This window comes from Macrotis lagotis, chromosome 3 (assembly GCF_037893015.1).
Source record: "Macrotis lagotis isolate mMagLag1 chromosome 3, bilby.v1.9.chrom.fasta, whole genome shotgun sequence".
Lineage (NCBI taxonomy): Eukaryota > Metazoa > Chordata > Mammalia > Peramelemorphia > Peramelidae > Macrotis > Macrotis lagotis.
Genome location: NC_133660.1, coordinates 114,622,432 through 114,641,894, shown reverse-complemented (window position 1 = coordinate 114,641,894; position 19,463 = coordinate 114,622,432). Strand labels below are relative to the sequence as shown.

General features: G+C 37.0%; 1 protein-coding gene across 4 annotated transcripts in view; it reads left to right on the top strand.

Annotated features, from left to right (window-relative positions):
- Nucleotides 1-16,327: 16,327 nt before the first annotated feature.
- Nucleotides 16,328-19,463, top strand: part of TRIM2 (tripartite motif containing 2) — a 241,770-nt gene continuing 238,634 nt past the window's right edge. For 3 of the 4 annotated variants that reach the window (XM_074229108.1, XM_074229111.1, XM_074229109.1), the window contains exon 1: nucleotides 16,328-16,520. The gene's annotated coding sequence lies outside the window, so the exon portion shown is untranslated. The other variant, XM_074229112.1, reaches the window with a different exon arrangement.

Below are 19,463 nucleotides of genomic sequence, written 5' to 3'. Positions count from 1 at the left end.
TTTTCTAGGCCTATTTCCTCTTTAAAGGGAGGAAGTTGAGCTAGTTGAACTATGAGGGATCACAACCTTTCTCACCCATTTGATTCACTCTGACTTTCTCTGGGAAACCGTAATCCCACCTTTATTTACCTTGTTTGGGATGTCCTAGATAGCAAGCTAACAATTGCCCCTCCTTTCAGATTGCTATTGAAATCTCTCTATTTCAGACAAATGTCCTTACCTGAGAAACACCCCTGTCAAAACCTTCATCTATTAATGGCCAGAAGGGTACCCCTAAACTTGTCCTGCATTTGTGACCTAGCTTGGCAAATTCTAGGGGTAGCCTGAGGATAAGGCAAGAAAGTAGAGACTCAGGGAGCCCTAGAGCAAAGAGGAAATGAAGGAACCCTGGATATCTTCAGATCTGGACAGGTACCTGTTGCATCATTTCCCCTACTGGCATTTGGACCGAATGGGGAAGTGTCAGTCATGTTGTGGGTCTGGGGTTACGTCATGAATGTTCAGTTGTAATACATGTACTGTTAACATAAACTGACAAGAAGACTAGCAGTCTGCTTATCTGGATGCCATCCTTGCTGAGTAAAGGTTCATTATGAGAATTATTCACACAGAATTATAGCAGTTGGAAGCCTTCAGATTAGTTATTACATCACCTTTAGTTTAGTCACTCAGCACAGCTTGTTCCTCAAATGAACTCCTCCCATCTCTCCTTCCCTTCCTTCTTCCAACAATCTCTCTCTCTCTCTCTCTCTCTCTCTCTCTCTCTCTCTCTCTCTCTCTCTCTCTCCTCTCCTCTCCCAACCAAGAATAAGAAAGTTTCATTAAGTCAAGCATGACCCTCTCTACTCTCATACTCCAGGAGATCTTTCCTGAGATTAGAGCAACACAGATTGGTGATAATAAATCAGTGGTTACAAGTCTGCATCCCAGTCTCTGGAGGAGAACTTGGTTTGTTTTGGAATCACACCCATTCCTGGAATAGTCCCATCTCTTAACTTTGACATCAATTTTACAAACAAAACCATTGATTTACCTGTTTATTTTCAGCCCTACCATGGAGGCTCTTTTTGTAAAGGAGAGGTACTGGAGATCCATATCAACGGTGGAAAAGGTTGGTTGTTAGGGTCTACAGACCCACTAAAACATTCATCATCCTGCTCACGTTTGCCAACCTCCATCTTCACCAGGCACACCCATCCTCTCCTCCTGCTCTTCAGATGACAAGTCTATGCCTGCCAGCCAAACAAACTCAGAGTTCATCTACACACATACATTCCCATGAAAAATTAATGAAAATGATAATAGGAACTGTGGGAACCAGGAGGGAATAGATAATGTAATGAACAAGGCACGTGTCCAAAGAGACACACTTCATCACTCTTACCATCAGACAATACATGAGACATAATGCACAATACATTGACTTCCATGCCAAGGAACTGAGGGAGGGAGAGTAGGGAGCTGAATGGAGGGGTACAGGGAGGGAAGAAGGAAAGTTCATTAACATTTTTACTGACCCATCAGAACAATGTCTTTTGTAGATCCTGGACACATCATTGCATACCATCCTCCACACACCTGTCTGTAACATACATTGCTCCAGACAATATGCAAGTACCCTGGCACCATATTTGGACAGTACTGTTGTAGGAAGTTAACATCTTCCAAATGTGGTCATCAAAAGCTCTTTCCACAAAAGTAGACACTTGTTTTCTCTCAGTTTTGAAGAGACTAGCTGTTCTATTGATCTGATAGAATTCAGACAAGAGCTGAATGTCATCATAGAGATCATCTCACCTAAAGTTTCCATTTTACAAATGAGAAAACAAATCAGTGAAGTGCTTTGTCCAAGATCATACATTTGCTCTGTAGCATAAATGTAGCATAAATTCCTGAGGTATCTGAATTCTAGGTCTGTGATCTTCCCACCATTCAACATTCTTTAACACTAATTCCTCAACAGAACCTCCCCAAATATCTTTATTTTCCAAGAATATTGGTAATGGTTCATAGCCATGGTCTAGAGTTTCAGTAAGTTCCTAAGCTTTGACTTCTGGGCAGTCTTTTTAACAAACAACATTAAATTCAAAAGATTAACTGAGATGGGCAAAAATAGTCAGGAGCATTTACCACCTTTCTTTTCTTCCTTGTTGAACCTTGTGCTGTCCTGTACCTCTGTCAATTTAATCCAGGGTGAAGAAGGGTACTGATGAGATGACCATGTCTGTATTTTGGGGATAAAACAAATACTATTGGTGTTATGAGTTTCTTGCAATTTAATTCAATACAAGATTTATTAAGTGCCTATGGTATAACTTTCAAAGAGTTTGCAATGTATTTCTTTTTGTTTGTTTTTGTTTGTTTATTATGTTTTTTGTTGCAGTGGCTTTAGTAACAATGCTATATGGGTATAGGGATACAAAAATGAACAATGATACAGTTCTGTCCTTCAAAGCATTTATAATCTATGACATAGAGACATAGCTAGGTTATACAGTGAATTGAATAGAGAACTTGGAGTCAGAAAGACCAGAATTCAAGTTCTACCTGCTTAGCTATGTGACCCTACTTTGGGTGACTTAACTTCACTATCTCAGTTTCATGATATAATGAGGATAATAGTGCCCATCTCTTAGAATTATTATGAGAAAAAATGAACTAATATAGATAAAATGTTTCTGCAAATCATAAAGTGCAACATAAATGTTGGGTTTTTAGGTAGGTGGTTGTTATTATTAGTGTGTATGAGGCTAAAGCAACTACCATATAGAGTACTGGACTTGGAATCAGGAAGAACTGAGTTTAAATCCTGTCTCATCCACTTACTAGTTGTGTGACCCTGACCAAATCACTTAAGTTTTCCCAGTCTGTTTCTTCATATAAAAATTAGGAGAATACCAATAACAGTTATCTCATAGGAGTTTCATGAAAATCAAGTAGGAAAATCTATGAAGCACCCTACAGACCTTAAAGCAGTATGGAGATGCTATTAGTATTACTACAAGGGAGGGCAAGTCAAGTAAGGAAAGATTGAGGCAAAGCCCTTTTGTGAGGAAGGAGGAGGGATGCTTTGAAGTCTCTCTCAGCTCTCGGTTACCTCTCCCAGACCACATTCTAAATGGAAAAACCACATGGGCGGCAGTGTCAAAGTCATACTGTTAGCAAGAAGACAAATGAGAAAGCTGTTAAGTGTTCCGGAGGAGAAAAGCTCTAAGACTGAGCTGATGTGGTTGCAACAAGAATGAACAATTCTGAACAGAGGAGAAATAGCACCAATGGATGCCTCTCAGAATTCAGTAACTGTTTAGACATAGCAGGGAGGAAGGGGGAAGAATGAAAGAACTGAAGCTTGGCTCATTTGGTTGGCACAGACTGTTATAATGAAAAGGAGAGGAGTTGGAGAAGGAGGATGAGTTTGAGTATAATCAGAAGTAGGACATTGCTCTAGAGTTGGAAGAAACATTCATGATCATCTACTACAACCCCTCACTTTACAGATATGGAAACTGAGGCCTGGAAATGTGAAGTACCTTGTCCTAGATTTCACAATTAGGAAATAAGATTTGAACACAGATCCTCTGACTCCAAATACATCACTCTTTCCAATGAACTATGCTTTTCTCCAGTTTTGGGCACAAGAAATAGAGAATTTAAAAAATGAAAAAAAAAAACTTGCCTTCAAGGAGTTGACATTCAATTTCTCATTTTTATGGATGTGGAAACCGAACTTGAAGGAACTTGAATACAGTAAATTAGGACCAGGGTTCAAAAGAGAAAAGTCAAGTCTTTGGTGAATATTAGGAGGAATATGTTATTGGGAAATGAAAACGGGTAGTCTGCAACTCTAACTTTGATATAAATGGTCCCTGTGGAGAAAAATCAGATAAAATTGGATTTCTCCTAACTCTCCCCCAGAAAGTATTTCCTAATTAACATGATGAGTCCCTCTGAGCTGTCCTTGTTTCATTTTCCAGTTAATATGAAGGTCTCAATTTCTATGATGCGTCAAATTGTTTATTTTATCACAGGCAAGTCTAAACAGGCTTCAATCTGCCAACAGTAAGAAAAAATTCTGATTGAATTTCCTGGACATTTTAGCTTGATTCCCCTCTGTTAAAAAGCAGGATGGTTAGTATTTGTAAGATGCAGAGGGCAGAGTATCCAGAGGCTCTCTATGAGGACACTTCGGGCCCAGCCCTAGTCCTGCCATTAACTTTCTGAGTGCAAGTCATTTCATCTTTCTTTTGAAAGTAGAAGCTCTCTTTCTTTCTCTTCCATTTCTTCCTTTCTTCTTACCTTCCTCTCCTTTTTTCTCCTTTCCTTCCTTCTTTCCTTTCTTTCCTTCCTTTCTTCCTCCTTTGTCAGTCTTACAAAAATAGGTACAGGGCAATAAATATTTTTAGTTGAATTAACTTGAACTTCACTGAAGAAGGTGGATCTACCTGAACCGGAAGATCCCTTTCACTTGTTACATTGACTAATGCTCAGCATCACAAAGGACTCTGTCCAAGTCTTTCTGAAATCAATGCTAATGTGACTATCTAAGGACAAGTCACTTCTCTTACTCCAGGTAGCTAAGACTAAATTTTAATTATCCAACTGCATCTGTGGAGTGGTTTTCCACACCAGGGATCTCTTACACCTATGATGTCTCAGATCCAAATTAACAAACTAATAAATAGATATAATACAAGTCTACTTTCAGGGTGACTAAAGGGACTATCCAAAGATCATTCTCTTTTTCAGTCATAATAATGTAAGGAATTAGAGTTTCTTTCCTTTGAGTTTTTAAGAGACCTTCAACTATGTAAATATGAATGGGTAGCAATCCTTCCCATCTTTTTCAAGAACCACATATACAAAGGACAATCTATCTAAAGTGAGAGGAACTTGGTTTAGTTCCAGCTTATGACAATTGTTCCTTGTATGATTGTGTATAATTCCTTAAAATTCTTCAGGGTTCAATATTTTCATCAATAAAATGGTGAAGAGGGAGAGGGGAAGGACTATATGAACTCTGAAATCCTCTCTGGTTCTAAATCTATAATCTAACGGTGAACACCCCAGCAAGAGTGATAGATTTACAATTGATAGCAAAGCCCACCCCCAAGAATAAAATTCTAAATGAATGGGAGATGGGGGGCATACAGAAGCAAGGAAGAATGCAAAGTGACTACTTAAAATTTTGCTAAGAACCAGTCCATCCAGGTAACCAAATAATACAAGGGTGTGAAACAAAGGGAAGTGAGGCCGTTTGAAGACCAATTACTTAGGATTGGCCATACCTGTTAAAGGGAAAGGCGCTACTCTTCAAGGTTGCCAAATCCCTAGTGTCCTTTCACTCTTGAGGATTTTAGAATCAGTGAGGGGTCAGTAGGTGGGTTGGTTCCAAATTTAAGAAGAGTTCCCTCTCTCCTTTTAAACTCAGTTCACCTCATTCAGATCATTTCTACAAGAAAGGCAGAAGACAGTCTTTCCAAAACATTAAAACTGGTAAGAAATATAATCTGAGAGAGAAGCAGGATTTCCCAGGGTGTTTTCTTTTTTTGCTTATCCATGTGTCATCTTATTCTAGCATCTTCAGGATAATAAAGGAGGGGGAAGGGCCGGAAGAAGTCAAAACTTTTCTTTTTCTCAGACTGTGAAAGGGTGAGATGGAGATATTTGTAGAGGGGCTGTTGTTCTAAAGCTGGAGAAAGAATAAAGGCATGCTTGGAAGGTGGAACAAAGCTCTGTCTGTTTTTGTCTTTAGTGCCGTGAAAGCCATTAGCAGCCACAACCAACATTTTGGTGGTTTGTGAAGGGCTTTACAGAGTTGCCCTCATCTTATCCTTACAAAAGTCCTCTGAGGTAGGTATTATTAATAATCCCCATTTTACAGGTGAGGTGTTTGAGTCACACAACAAGTAAGTATCTGAAATAGGACTTGAACTTAGTCCAGTGCTCTATCTGGTTGCCTAAGCAACAGCTACAGAAGCTTCAACCACAGCACTCCTCCCTGACTTCCTAAAACAAAAAACATCTGATTCTTTTGTCTCTTTTATTGAAAAGTGCTTTGTGTAGGGATAAAGATTTATGCCTAATGACCACCAGGTGGCATACTAGACCTTGAGAAATTAATATTTTCTGAACTCTTTTGTTCCATTTTCTGCTGAGAGTTGACTTATTTCTTGGACAGGTCATCTAAACTCAAAAGAAATGGTAGGGATGGGCTGGAAAAATGACATATAGTATATTATTCTAGCCCCGGGAAGCGCTTAGCCTGGGTTGAATATTCATTTCACTACTGGTGGCTTACTTTCACAACATGACTATTATGGAAATGTTTTGCACGACCTTACATTTTTAATCTCTTATCAGATAACCTGGCTTCTCAATGAGGGGGAAATGGGGTGGGAAAAAAGGATAGAATTTGGAACTCAAAGTTTTAAAAATGAATGCCAAAATTTATTTTTACATGTAACTGAAGAAAATTTTTTTTAAAGAAAATAAATTTGGAACTCTAAGACCTGGGAATCAGAATTCAAGATCATCTATCTGTATGACATTGTAGAAATCACAACCTCTTTGGATCTGCTTCCTAATTTGTAATATACATATCGATGTATATTTTCATATATCAATATACATATATAGATACATGTGGAATATTATTTGTAGAACTCTCTATAAACTTTAAAACTATATAAATGTTAGCTGTTAAAAAGTAAGGGTCCATACTGAATGACCTTTAAAAGCCCTTCCAGCACTAAATTTATGAACATATGGGGCTCAATGAATAATAATCCGTCGTTACAGACTGTTCTATAGCCAGGATGTAGGAGCCTTCCACAGACCCATAGTTGACATGCACCTCCTCCTCACCTCCTCTCTTTCACAAGGCCTTTCTTCACCACCACCCCCCCCACACAGCTATTAGTGGTATCCCCTTTTGATGACTGGAGGAAAGACTGAAACTGATGACTTCCTTCTGTTTTGCCTCACTTAAATCCAATTCAAACTAAGTCAAAACATCACCCTGGTGATGTCATTGATCCTTTTCAGAGGAAGGATGAACAACAACAATAACAATGTGTTCTCAAATTACTTTGGACTTACCTTTTGATCTTTAGAAAAAGTTCCTTTTTCTACAAGAACAAGCTCCTTTTGAGGACAAGGAATGTGTTGTTTTTTGGTTTTTGGTTTTGTTTTTTTTTTTTGGTTTGGTATCCCAAGGATCTAGCATAATAAATAGAGGCACTTAATAAAAGTTTGTTAAATGATATAAGCAAACACAAGGCTATGGATAAGCCTTTTATTTATAGGAAATGATCTATACCAACTCCCAGCAGACTTTCTAAATTAATTCATAAATTTTGATAAAAAAAAATTTAGACCACCTCTATAAAATCATGATTAAAGAGATTGTTGAAATTTTTTCACTTCCCAGAGTATAAATGATGCCCTTTTTAGAAAACTATTCAAAATAAGCTGAGTAGTTTTCTTGATTTTTTTAACCCTTTATTTTATTTTTTTTAGGTTTTTGCAAGGCAAACAGGGTTAAGTGGCTTGCCCAAGGCCACACAGCTAGGCAATTATTAAGTGTCTGAGATCCGATTTGAACCCAGGTACTCCTGACTCCAAGCCCAGTGCTCTATCCACTTCGCCACCTAGCCACCCCTCTATTTTTTTAAAGATTTTATTTTGAATTTTACAATTTTTTCCCCCAATCTTACTTCCTTTTCCCCCCAGACAGCAATTTGTCAGTCTTTACATTGTTTCCATGTTGTACATTGATCTAAATTGAGTGTGATGAGAGAGAAATCATATCCTTAAGGAAGAGACAAAATGTATGAGATAACAAGATCAGACAATAAGATATCTGTTTTTTTCCCCTAAATTAAAGGGAATAGTCCTTGAACTTCAAACTCCACAGTTCTTTCTCTGGATACAGATGGTATTCTCCATTGCAGACAGCCCCAAATTGTCCCTGATTGTTGCACTGATGGAATGAGCAGGTCCATCAAGGTTGATCATCACCCCCATGTTGCTGTTAGGGTGTACAGTGTTTTTCTGGTTCTGTTCATCTCACTAAGCATCAGTTCATGCAAATCCCTCCAGGCTTTCCTGAATTCCCATCCTTCTTTGTTTCTAATAGAACAAAAGTGTTCCATGGCATACATATACCGCAGTTTGCTAAGCCATTCCCCAATTGAAGGACATTTACTTGATTTCTAATTCTTTGCCACCACAAACAGGGCTGCTATGAATATTTTTGTACAACTGATGTTTTTACCCTTTTTCATCATCTCTTCAGGGTATAGACCCAGTAGTGGTATTCCTGGATCAAAGGGTATGCACATTTTTGTTGCCCTTTGGGCATAGTTCCAAATTTCTCTCCAGAAAGGTTGGATGAGTTCACAGCTCCACCAACAATGTAATAGTGTCCCAGATTTCCCACGACCCTTCCAACAATGATAACTATCCTTTCTGGTCATATTGGCTGGTCTGAGAGGTGTGAGGTGGTACCTCAGAGAAGCTTTAATTTGCATTTCTCTAATAATGAATGATTTAGAGCATTTTTTCATATGGCTATGAATTGCTTTGATCTCCTCATCTGTAAATTGCCTTTGCATATCCTTTGACCATTTGTCAACTGGGGAATGGCTTTTTTTAAAATTTGACTCAGTTTTCTGTATATTTTAGAAATGAGTCCTTTGTCAGAAACATTAGTGTAAAGATTGTTTGCCAATTTACTACATTTCTTTTGATCTTGGTTGCAGTGGTTTTTATCTATGCAAAAGCTTTTTAATTTAATGTAATCAAAATCATCTAGTTTGTTTTTAGTAATGTTCTCATAAACTGCTCCCCTTCCCATAGATCTGACAGGTAAACTAGTCCTTGATCTTCTAATTTGCTTATAGTATTGTTTTTTTATGTCTAAATCCTGTATCCATTTGGATCTTATCTTGGAATAGGGTGTGAAGTGTTTTAATCCTCTATTTTCAAAATTTCTATTTCTCTTTCTTTCTTCAAGTGTTGCCCAGGTCTGACTGAATTATTGCAATATCTGCCTTTTCCCTTCAGGGCTAGATTTTTGAGGGCATACTTTATCCTTTCAGAAGTTCTGGGCCTCCAACAGACTATTTCCAGAAAAGTTGGGTAGGTAATGTGGTGTTCTATGTAACAAGAAATGACCTTGACTCTAACAGTCCTTACACCTTCTCAAAGATCTTACAGGGCTGAGATGATTGATTCTACTGTTCTCCTTGGTAATACTTGATGGCTGACCTTTTTTTAACTACACCTGTCAGTTTTATTTAGCACATCAAGCCCCTTAACACAGCACACAAGGAGGAACAAATGTATTCTTTTTTCCCTTGGGAAGGCTGCAAGTTATAAGGCCTCAAAACTTTATTTCTATTCTCAAGAGTATATTTTTATCTCATAACTCAGAGGGGTGGGGACAAAGGGGAAGTAGTCAATCAAGTTGGAGAAAACAGAAAGCTATCAGGATGATGGGAATCATCATTTAGATGTAGAACGGTGCTTAGGGGGGCCATCAAGTCCATTTCCACTTCCCTGCATTTCACAGATGAAGAAACCAAGTCTCAGAAAGACTGAATAATTTGTTCAAGGTTATGCAGACAAATAAAGCTGGAACCTGAAAACTAGTCCTCTGACTCCAAGGGGAAGGTAGATGGTACATTTGATACTGTTTTGGATCTCACATCAAGAAGACTCATCTCTGTAAGTTCAAATCTCACCTCAAACACTTACTGTGTAACCCTGAGGAAGTCATTGCTCCCCAATTGCCTCTGTTCCCTCATCTGTAAAATGGGTTGAAGAAAGAAATGGCAAATCACTCCAATATCTTTTCTAGAACAACCTTAATGGGTCAAGACACAGCTGAAATGAATGGACAACTAGACCTCTGAGATTCCATAGCCAACACTTGTCTCATGGTATGAGTTTAATCAGATATGACTCTACCACATTTAAAATAAATTACTTGAGTTCTCTCAAACAATTATAATTACTAGCATTTATAAAATGTTTGCACATAGTTTACAATGTTTTTAATGCTTTCAAAGTACTTTATAAATGTTGTTGAATTTAATCCTAACTATTCTGTATTTATCATACATTATAGGTGTTATTTCTCTTAGTTGTTTAAGTATCATGTCCTCTTACCTAGACTATAAAACTAATGAAGATGGGGGGGCTGTCTTTGCACAGTGATAGTACTCTGCACATAGTAGGTGCTTAATAAGTGGTTGGCCAAGTGAATTATTTTGGGTCAATTTCATGATATCAGAAAGCTAGTTGTGATCTTACATTGCTATGAGAATTCTATGGATTAAGCATCCCTCCCTCCCTCCCTCCATCCATCCCTCAGATCCAAGACATATATATATATATAGGGCATGAGGATGAGATCACATAATTCCATTATGTAGGACTATATCAGAACCCAAAATTCCCAGCAAATTATCCTACTGAGGGCTTTGTGCCATCTGCTGGTCATGGCAGTTAAAGCTTTGATTTAAACACCAAATCCCAAAATTTTCCAAGTTGGAAATAAAGATCTTCTAGATATATCTAAGAGCAGGAGTTCTTAACACATTTTCTGAATCATGCTGCTGATTTTATCTTCTAAAGGGGTATTTCATATACATAAATCAATACATCCAAAATCTGTACAGAGTGGATAGGAGACAACATTAAAACAGCCTCCTGTGGACAGGAATTATAAGAGATAAGGGTTAAAAGGTAAGGTATTCAGGACAGTGGCAAACTGGTGAATATTTAACAAATAAATCTCCAGGGAAAAAAGTACACACTTTTCAGATTAGTCTGCATTGTTAACATTTTTCTCCATTATTTTCTTAAATCAACAAAACAATAAATCAAATCCTGCTTTATGGCATTTGTCATTTTCTGAGGTATAAATGCTTAAACTGAAACTTTAACAAGTGATTCCCATGAATTGGTTAGAGCTGGCTTCCTCCTCCCTCTCCCACAATCTCCCCTCTCCTACCTCCCAAGCCTCTGATTCTGGGAGTGGGTAACAGTCCATTCAAAGTCATGGACCTGGGAAATGGAGCCAGTATATGTCAGACATGTATATGTTTCTACATAAAATATACTCCTAATCCTAAGAAGTATCATGTACCCACTAAGTACCCACTAAGCAGTGGGTAAAGTGGTGTCCTTGGTGGAAGGAAGCTACCTCTAACATAGAGTGCTTGTAAGATACTGGGAAACCTCCTGGAATTATAGATAGTTCTCTTAAGTTGCAGAGAAGGTATCAACCTACACCAGTGGAAGGAATTTCCTCATCCAAGAGGTTCCCATATCATTGAAATTACAAGCCTAGTCCCAAATTATATTCAAAAATATATATGTGTGTCTGTGTGTATATATATATGTGTGTATATATATATATATACACACATATATATATATACACACAGACACACATTGTACATGTATTTACACGGGTATGTATACATCTATATGTGCATGCACATACATGTGCAAGCATGTATAAATACATTACATAATTATATATAGTCTGTAAACCAGTATTTATTAAGTACTATATGCATAATATTACATATTATATCCAGGCATTGTGATAAGAATTTGGGATCCAAAAAAGGGCAAAAGAAGTCCTAGTTCCTGCTCTCAAGAAGCTCATAGGTTAATGGGAGAGACAACCTGGCAACAACTATGTACATATTAGATATATTGCCATAATGATATTATATATACATATATCTATAAAAATATTTATATAATATGTATACATACATATATCTACACACATATATGTAAATAAAAAATCTCAGCAGGAAGGTACAAGGATGAAGGACTGGAAAGGTTTTTTTTTGGTGAGGAAATGGAGTTAAGTGACTTGCCTAAGGTCACACAGCTAGTAAGTATCAAATATCTGAGGTCAAATTTGAACTCACTCCAGGGCTGGTATTCTAGTTGCCCCTGGGAAAGGCTTCTTGTAGAAAGTAGAATTTTAGCTGAAACTTAAAGGAAGCCAGGGAAGCCTGGAGGCAGAGATGAGGAAGGAGAGGGATCCTAACATGGCAGACAGACAGTGAAAGTGCCCAGAGTAGGGAGGTGGGTTACCATGGATGAGGAACAGTAGGGGAAGCATGATGCAATGGATAGAGAAGTCTTGGAAACAGAAAAAACTGGGTTCAGATTCTGACCCCACCTGGCCCGTTCATCCTTGGCAAGTCATATGACATCCTAGTATTCTTCATGACTTTCTAAGACTAGGAGCTGACCTGCCTTGGGGGTGGGGGGAGTTTTCTTGCTAGGGACTTCCCTCCATTAATGTTGTGAACCAAAAAATGATCCACCCAACCCTGCAAATCCCCTATTTTAATGTATGAATACATGGATTACTATTTTAAAATTTAAAAATGTTATTTTTCTCCTTTACATATAAAAACAAATTTTAACATTAAAAAAATTGAATCCTATATTTTTTTCTCTCTCTCTTCCCTCCATTGAGAAAGCAAGTAATTTAATATACATTACATAGTACTATTATTATCCAAGCTGATAGAGGAATTTCCCCAATTAAGCATTTTCTAAATGTACTCATAACTCTTTCCTGTATTTTAGTTATATATATACATATACATATATTTTAAACTTGAATAACATAAAATTGTCCTTTGATATGTGTGTATATGCAGTCTAGTGAATTAAATATGCATATATGACAAAATATATATTCTATAATATGTACACATAAATGTTCTCATAATATTGACTTCTACAAGAATTGATTAAAGGTCTATTATTCACCAAGTACTATGACAGGCACTGGGGATACAGAGACAAAAATGAGACAGTCCCTCCTCTCAAAGAGCTTATAGTCTTCTGGGTTCACAACCCAAGATTATTTGTGAGATCAACCTATTACAAAGTTCTTTTAGTCTTCCAGTGAACTGCTTTGCATGGAGCCTAAGACAACACTACCATACCACAAGCTCCTTTAAATGAGAGAATTATGGGTGTCTGACACTTGCTTGAGGAGATAAATTGGTCAGTTAGACACTGTGTGAAGAATGGGGAGTTACCAAAAATAGCAAAAGATGGTCTTTGTTCTCAAAGAACTCATAGCTATGTACAAAGGAATTATGAATGGGATAAATTGTAAATAATCAAGTGAGGGAAGGCACTAGCATTAAAAGGGATGTGGAAAGATTCCACAAAATTCTTTATAAACTAACATAAATGAAGTCATACTCAACCTGTCTTTTTTTTTTTTGCAAGGCAAATGGGGTTAAGTGGCTTGCCCAGTGCCACATAGCTAGGTAATTATTAAGTGTCTGAGGTCGGATTTGAACTCAGGTACTCCTGACTCCAGAGCCAGTGCTCTATCTGCTGTGCCCCTCAACCTGTTTTGCAGATGATCTATGAAGAAAAGAGATAACTGGGATATTATCATTCTCTCTCCAAGCTCTCTCCAAATCCTAGAGCAGAAGATTATTGGCACCATTGGGATTATAGGGAGAAATGAAGTCAGACAATGGCTATGTTCTCTCTTTTTTTTTGGTCAGGTTCATTCTCCACAAAATTCAAAGGGTTCAGGTCTGAGCTGCTGGCATTGGTGGAAGTGCCAAGAGAAAAAAGGCTGGAGTGGGAAAGGAAGAAAGTGAGGTAAGAGGCACAAGATGGGAGCTTTTTAACTGTTTGATTTGGGGGCTATTACTCCAGGAAACTCCCCCAAACCCTAGAAATAAGTAAGGATATTTGTGAAGCATTCAATCTCAATAGGGTATTCAGGAACTTAATCTTTTTTAGAAATAGAAAAAGGAGAAAAAAATGTTCACCCATGCCTGCCCCCCCCAAAAGAGCTGATGGGGAAGAATAGCAAGATAAGTTTCTGTTATAATTAACTAGAAGTTCAACCCTGTATAAAATGAATTCAATTTTATTCAGCTTACTTCTCTTGTTTGTTGTATGTTGGGCACCTGGGTGCTATAGAAATTAGATAAGACAGAATTCAGGTTTTTAATCAATTCAATTCAACCAAAAACTATCAAACACATCCCCTACAGTGCACAGTACAGTCTGGTAGGCATTGTGGGAGGTATGGCTATGGTGAAAGTTTGGGATGAGTCCAAGGAATTAATGCAAGGGACCCTGGAGTAGTTAGAGAGGCAAGAGGTGAAAGCACAAGGGAGTGCTGTCAATGAATTTGAGTAAGGATGGAATGAATAAACTCAGCATTGTCAAAAACTGCAAAGGTTAAGACTGATGAAGAATGAAAAATGATTGTGAGATACGACAGTTGAGTGTCTCTGTAGACAGGATGGGATGGATAGAATCCAAATTTATTGGGACAAGTAAAGCAGAGATGAGAAAGGGGAGATGACAGGTATAGACATTAAAAGTGCATTGTATTTGTAGAGTGATTGGAAGGTATCAAAGTTCCAATTGTTCAGAATTGTTCTCTCCTAACATCTAAAATTATTTCATTTGTGGAAAAGTTTGAAAAAGAAACTGTTTTTGATCATTTAGCTTACTGAACAGGAAAACACTGGTTTGTGGGTGTATTAAACAATTTTTCAAAATATCTCCTTCAATATTATGTTTCAGTTCTCTCTATATCTAGAGATTGGAGGCTGGAGTGTGTTTAGGAATGCTTTTGAGAAGTCTTTCAAGAATTTCTGGCTCAGTCACAATGGATTCTACTTTGACATATATGCTATGGGACTCTGGACCCAGAATCTAGAAGTAATGAAGGATTGCTGGAGGATTTTTTCTGCTGGATTAGAATTTAAGACAAAATAATTGAGATGAAAGAAGAAAGACATATAAGAACATCAGGGAAATCACTTAGAAAAATATAGATACAGGCCATTTATAAGAACAATGAATTACCTATGTACTCCATGGGAGTCCATACAATGTCAAGAAATTGAGAAGGCCCAGAGTCCATAGGGTGTTTCCCTTTCCCCACCAACCTACATGGTAGATTTATAATCATAGGCACAGGTGAGTTGCAATCTATATGTGTGGGGGGAGGATCTAGATAAATAACATCAGAAATCAGGGCAGCCTGGAGTCAGTACAACTTGAGTTCAAACGCTGCCTGAAACCCTTAATAATTACCTAACTGTGTGACCTTGGGCAAGTCACTCAACCCCATTGCCTTGCAAATGTAAATGTATCTATCAGAGAATTAGGGCCAAATAGTCATCAGTTTTGTTTTTCTTTATTTAAAAAAAACTGCTTCTTCTTTATTCTGAATTTACAAACTCCCAAATGGAACATTTCTGAATAGAAAATAGAAAAGAAAAAAGAGGATCATATGCAACATCATGAATCTCTTATGTATACTTTTGCTTTTTAAAAAATGTATTAAATAAATTCAACATGTTACTTTCAAAGCTGTCTTGCTTGTCTGGATTTCCTTTTAAACTTCCTTCTGTTCTTTTGTGTGCAAAAACTTTTGAATACTTATTCTGGATGAAATGGCATATCCTTGAAACTCCAAGTCAGGGAACTCTTCAGTTTTTTCATGTCATGGACCCTTTGGGCAATCTGGTGAAACCTGTGGACCTCTTCTTAGAATGTTTTTAAAATTTGTTCAGTTGATTCAGTCATGACTCTTTGTGACCCCATTTAGGGTTTTCTTGGCAAAAATATTGGAATAGTCCCATTTCCTTCTCCACTTAATTTTATAGATGAAGAAACAGAAACATATAGGATTAATTGCTCAGGTTCATATAGCTAGTACGTGACTGAGGCTGGATTTGAAATGAATTACATTAAATTATATCCGTCAAAAAATTTTTTTAAAATAAAGTCATGGACATCAAATTAAGAACCCTTGTTCTAGATGGAAATGAAATTAGATGAAAGCAGTGCTTATAGATCTTTAAGCTGGAGAGACTGAGTGCTGTGAAAAGTATACTACCTCAAGAATCAGAGAATGTGAGTTTAAATTCCAACTTTGAGGTTTTCCTCTAGCATGACCTTTGTAAACTTCATGGCCATGTAAACTTCATCTTCTTTGGTCTCTATTTCTTTATCTGTAAAAAGGAGGGGTCTGGACTCTGAGATCTTTCCAGTTCTAATTGATTATCTTAGTTGTTTATCTTAGCACACTTTGGAGCACGGAGTGAAGGTGATGAAAAAAGTATGCTTTCCACTGGCAGCAAGTTGAATAAAAGTGACCCAGGATTTTGTTTCCTGAGTATTTGTTTAAACCATTCTCTTTAAAAATTCCTCCAGTGGCTTGATGCAGAACCAGTGAAATTAAACCACGTTTCACCCAGCTGACTCAACCAGTTCAGAGTTTATGATTGACCAGCTGCCTAGCTTGTTTGTTGAATGCTCAACTTCTTCAGCACACCCCAATACATAGAAATGTATTGGTGGGAAAAGCTCTGTAATGGAACAAAGGGCAACAGACCATCCCACCTGGGAACTCCTTCCTCAGTTTCATGGCTAATCTCAGGCGAGTCCTTTCTGAGCTGACTCAGAAGTTTTTGTTGGTAAGTCTGGGGCCAGGAGGGACCAGGACCTTTGACATTCTTTAATAGAGTAAGATCAGTGAATTCCCAATTCACTCAGGTTTGATCTGGGATTGCTGAGTCAGTGCTTGCTTCTGTTACAATGGTGAGAGTGAAGAGCTCGGAATGAACTGTGGATGTGGGGTTGATTTGGAGGATTTCTTTTTAAGCATCCTTAAAATAAAATGGGAGACAGTGTGTATAATGGATAGTGCTAGAGAGCAAGCCTTGAAATCACAAAGACCTGAATTCCAGTTCTGTCTCTGACATATACTGACTCCGTGAAACTGGGAAAATGATTTATCATCTTAAGGTATCCAAATAACTCCCAAAGACTTTGTGCTGCAGAACAGGTGGTGATCTGCACTGGTGGAAGGAATCTCCTATATAAAAAGGTAAAAATTATAATAAAATTATAAAACTGCTGTATCTCCTAAGGTGATAAAGAAAAGATAAGTTCAGAAAAAGAAAGCTATATATATATATGATATATGTCCAATATATAATATTTGCACAATATGTATGTATGTATATACACATGTTTGTCTCAATTTTGGCTAGATCATAATTTTAGGTTTTTGCAAGGCAAATGGGGTTAAATGGCTTGCCCAAGGCCACACAGCCTAGGTAATTATTAAGTGTCTGAGACTGGATTTGAACCCAGGTACTCCTGACTCCAGGGCTGGTGCTTTATCCACTACGCCACCTAGCTGCCCCTAGATCATAATTTTAAAACAATTCTGATAAAGGTCATATGTGTCTAACTCTGAAATGGGCAATTAATATTATTAATGACTCTTGAGAGAGGTAATATGGTATATTGGATTTGGAGTGAGAGAATCTGGATGCAAATTACAATTCAGTAACTTGTTAGCTGCGTGACCATGTATAGTAATTAACCTCTTTGGACCTTGGTATTCTTTATGGGGAAAAAGGAGGAGATTGGAAAAGAAGACCTTCAATATCCCCTCCAGCTCTAAATGTACAATCGTTAAATTTTTGTTGTTTTAGAAACTAAGATGTAAAGGTCTGAAAAATAAAGTTCCATAAAGGAGGTTGCTCTACCTCTGGATCTCAATTTCCCCAGATGAAAGGTTAGATTAGCCAGTTAATTAAAGGGGCTAGATTAGCTAATTCTAAAGTTTCTTCCAACTTTAATGGCCAGTTTCCATAAGCAGTAATTGTTGTGCAGTTGTTTCTCAGTTATGTCTGGCCTTCTTGACCACATTTTGGGATTTTATTTGGAAGAGATATTGGAGTGATTTGTCATTTCCTTCTACAGCTCCTTTTACAGATAGGGAAAATAAGGCAAACAAGGTTAAGTGACTTGCCCAGGGTCATCTATCTGAAATCAGATTTGAACTCAGGTAGATAACTCTAACCTGAATTAAATTTGCAAATCAAAATTTATTTGCAAATAGAATCAAAACAGAGAAGAAAACCAAAAATGATTTTACAGTGTATTTAAGAAAGATCATTAGGTCTTCTACTATGATTTGAGAAAATTAGAGACTGGAAAAACAGAAGGAAAATACAGAATTGAGGTTCAAGGTGGAATCTATATATGAATTTTTGGCCAGTTGGTCCTCAAGATTACTGTATACTTCAATTTATTTCACTACTGTCCCCAGTACTTAAAGATGCTTATTAACTGTGTGACCCTGGGCAAGTCACCTAACCTTGCCTGTAAAGTGACTTAGAGAAGGAAATGGCAAACCACTCCAGTTTCTTTGGTCAAGAAAACTACCAAAAGGAGGCACAAAGAGTCAAACACAACTGTTAACAATTGAACCAATACTTAAACACAGATGCTAACTGTCTTCAGGAAGTAAGAATTTCTCAAATAGATAAAGTTCTGGGAGCTAACTTGAAATATCTGATTGTTAAATTTTCAGTGTGAACATTTGCACCTCAGAAATAAGCAAAAGCTAAAATCAGCACTTGATTATTTTTTCTGTTGATTGTTTAGACTTAAGACAGTAATAGAGAAAGTGTTAATAGTGCTTAAATGTATGCCCAGTGTATATTTCTCCTGCCCAGAAAGCTGGTTGCTAAATATTTAACAACACACTTTTGAGTTCTAGCAATTGTTATTATATTTGTTACATTAAGTTTTTAAACTCAGCTGTAGACTTTGCATTTATTCTTATTAAATTTCATCTTATTTTATTCTTCCTAGAAATATAGCCTGTCAAAATCTTTCTGGATTCTTCCTACCTTATCCATTTGTCAGCTATCCTTCCTCACTCTGTGTAACTGGCAGATTTAATAACCATGTTGTGTATGACTTTATTAAAGTCATAGATGAAAATATCAAACAATAAAGGGCCAAAGTGATGTCAAACCATTAATAACTATACTTTAGATCCAGTCATTTTACAGATGAGTAAACTGTGGGTCTAGTCTCATTTAACCAGGTCTGAAATTAAGCAATTAGATTATTATCTAGCTCACAGCTCCCTCTTTTTCATATAAATTTCATAAGAGACTTTATCAAATCAGATCTAGATAAGCTGCACTTGCAGTACTTTCCTCATTTTCCAAATGAAATTTGGTTAGTCTGGCATGACCTGTTTTTGTTGAAGTCATGCTGGCTCTTTGTGATCACGGCTTCCTTTTCTTGATATCATTCTATTTAATTATAAGTTCTAGAATTTCTCCAGAAATGAAAATCAAGCCTATTGGCCTATGGTTTATAGATTTCCTTCTCTTTCTTATTTGAAAGTTAGGACACTTGAGTATTTCCAGTATTACAGTATGATTGCCTTTCTATGTAATCTTTTTAAAAATTTTATTGATTTTTTCTTTTATGCATTTGTATTTCATTTCATCTGTATATTCAGAAATACATTTCTTCTTTCTCCCCTCCCCAATTAGTCATCTCATTTAGGAATAATTTTTTAAAAATTAAAGTATTTCAGCAAA